This window comes from Chinchilla lanigera, unplaced genomic scaffold (assembly GCF_000276665.1).
Source record: "Chinchilla lanigera isolate Chin_1 unplaced genomic scaffold, ChiLan1.0 scaffold00013, whole genome shotgun sequence".
In the NCBI taxonomy this organism is placed as follows: domain Eukaryota; kingdom Metazoa; phylum Chordata; class Mammalia; order Rodentia; family Chinchillidae; genus Chinchilla; species Chinchilla lanigera.
Window position 1 is genome coordinate 33,724,864 of NW_004955414.1, and position 2,970 is coordinate 33,727,833.

The 2,970-nt window shown below is 42.9% G+C and overlaps 1 long non-coding RNA gene across 1 annotated transcript; it reads left to right on the forward strand.

The window, feature by feature from the left end:
- The first annotated feature begins 88 nt into the window (after nucleotides 1–88).
- LOC102026966 lies at nucleotides 89–2,724 on the forward strand. Its single transcript, XR_260235.1, has 2 exons — nucleotides 89–1,656; nucleotides 2,338–2,724. It is a non-coding gene; the product is annotated as an uncharacterized LOC102026966 (long non-coding RNA).
- The last annotated feature ends 246 nt before the right edge of the window (nucleotides 2,725–2,970 follow it).

The window sequence follows — 2,970 nt, forward strand, 5'->3', positions numbered from 1 at the left end:
CGTTCACCAGGGTTAAAACTAGTGTCAATTTAGTGATAGCCCTAGGTCCAGAACTATGGCTAGGTTCAGAGTCACACTTAGCTCTTGGGCTATGGTTTCATTAGGTTTAGCTTTAGGAATAGTGTTAGAGTTACTGCTAAAGGCAGGGCTAGGCTTCCACTGACATTAGATTTAGGGTTAGGATTAAGGCTAGCTTGTGTTTTCCACCATGATTAGAATAGGATTTGCTTTGGTGGTCAGGCTAGGATTAGTTTACTTCTAGGATTAAGTTTAGGTTTTGGATTAGGTTTATAGAATTCCTTGAGGGATATTGTTAGATTTAGACCTAGGATTCAGCAGAATTGCAGGGTTAGTGTTCCAGCATGGTTAGGGTTAAGTTTAAAGTTTAAGGCTAAGGTTAGGGTTAAGTTTAGGGCTCCGGCTATGCAAGGGCTAGGGCTAGTGTTCCATCTGGGTTTGTATAAGGGCTAGGGTTAGGTTATGTTTAGAATTAGTGTTAGTGTTCCTCCAGGTTTTGTTTAGGATCAGGGTGAGTGTGAGTGTTATGGCTAGGTCTATGCCTAAGCCAATGTCTAGTGATAAGGCTCCTGTTAGGGGTAGAACCAGCTTTAGTGTTTCATTTCAGGTTATGTTTCTGCCGAGGGTAGGCGTAGATTTAGGCTTAAGCTTAGATTTATGTTGAAGGTTATGGTTAGGGCTTGGGTAGGGCCTTTCTTCAAATAGGGTTAGCCTGAAGTCTATGGTTAGGGTTAGAGTTACCATTAGATCTTCACCAAGGTTAGAGTTGTTAAGGTAAGTTAGGGTTAGATTCAGGGCTAGTGCTAGTACTAAGGCTAGGGCCAGTGTTACAAGGTTAGTGTTTTTGGTTATGGTAGGTTTAAGATTAGAGCTAAGTCCAGGTCTGGGGCTAGAGTTCGGGCTTACAATGGGGATTTGGCTATGGTAGGGCTAGGTTTACACTATGGTTAGGGTTAGATTTATGTTTAGAGTTAGGGATCCACCATAGGTAAGTCAGATTTATTTATGTTAGGGTTAGGGGTAGTGATATGGCTACACTTTTTAATGCTAGGGCTAGGGCTATGGTTAGAGTCCCACTAGTTTTAGGGCTATATTTAGGGTTAGGCTTTGGGCTAAGGTTAGGAATAAGGCAAAGGGCATGACTAGGGTGAAAGCTAGGACTAGGTCTAGGTTCCATGATTAGGGTTAAGTTTACATTTAGGGTTATTTGTAGGTTTGGTTTAGGTTTAGGCTTAGGTTCCCCCAACAGGTTCAAGTTAGGGTTAGGGTTAAAGTTGAGGTGAGGTCCCAGCCCAGGACTGACTTTACCGACCTGCTGCCACTGCTACTGCCAGTGTCCTGTGCACATTAGGCCAGGGGAAGACCCAGTGTGGGACAGGCAAGCCTGAGTATCTTGCCCCAGCCACTACCACCACCAGCACCAGAGGCCTGCATGTGCCCTGCCAGGGAGGACCAGCTCAGAGCAACTGACCTGATCACCCCACCCTCAGCCAATGTTGCCGGGGCCTACTCCTGGAGTCTCCTCAGCACAGGGCAGCATAAATGACAGTCAGCAGACTCACCTGACTGAAGAAGAGACCAAGACCCAGAGGGAGAATTTTGCTTCAGTACTGAATGGTTACTGTGCCACAGACACAGGTGAGAGAATACAAAGGTAAGAAAATATCTTGGGAGACAGGCTTGGAAAGAGGGACTGCTAAAGAGAGATGTCTTGAGATTCCTTGGGAGGCTCAAGATCAGAGCAGGAATTTCACAGGCTCTATATTCCATTGAGGGAGACCTTGGAGGGTGAATCCCTCAGAGGGGATATCTTGAAGGACAAGGTAGCTAGTCTGGTGCAGTGGTGACAAATGTGCCCAAAGAGCCCTCCCTTTTGGCAGATGAATCACACTAGCATTGCATCTGCAGGTGAACATGGGATAACTGTGCCCATAAGGGTAGTGGTGGCACTTTGTGATATGTAAGTGGGTTTTTTTTTTTTTTTTTTTTTTTTGTAAGTGGGTTTTGGATTGCAGTTTGGGCACGCGGTCTCTTAAAGTTCCCCATCACTCATCTAGTGGTATTTTGGAGCTCTGGCACTGCTGCCTACAACCAGCACAAAGTTGGTTGTCTGAAGTTTTATAGGCTAATATGTGGGTGGCCTTATAGTCCACTAAAATCATAAACCTCTTAGTTCTGGTTCAGGATTCATAGTAGTTTCTAGGGTTTGTCAGTATCCAGTAGAAGTTTGATGCCATTGTGGGGACTGAACTTAGTAATGTAGCCAAACTAACGTTGTAATGTATAACAACTGATTTTTCTCTCTATGCCAATATCTAGATTTCCTGGGGACCAGAAAAAGTTAAAAAAAAACTGGATATACCCTCACAGGAACATACGAAGACAAGACAACAGAAGATCCTGAAAGTGTTCTAAGTCTCCTAAGGCAAATGAAAGGGACACAATTGGAGAGGAAGCAAGTGCCAGGTAGCAGAACCCTACGCAATGTTTGTAGAAAAGATGAAAACAATAGATGAGCTCCAAGAGGAAATGAACCAAAAGTTCACTGAATATCACTCAAACTGTCCAAAGTGGATAAGCGAGACATAGGTAAAAAATTGGAAGAGTTGACCAAATTAGTTCAAATCATGAATGACAAATTCACCAAAGATTTAGCATCCTCAAATGATGTCAGACAGATAAATCTGAAATAAAACCTGTATAGAATTGATGTTTCAGAAATGAGCAATATGAAGCGTGTATGAAATTCAGAACAAAATGGTGAATGATAAAGAAGTACTAAGGATAGCAGGAAGAAAAACTACCCAAGAGCTGTTCAGTGACAAGGAAAAGAAAAACATAAGGCTAAGTGGAACCAGAGAAAAGCTAGAGGATAACACAGATAGAATTATTACTATGTCTACCGAAATCACAGCAGAAAACTTCCAAATATGAGAAAAGAGTTCCACATAC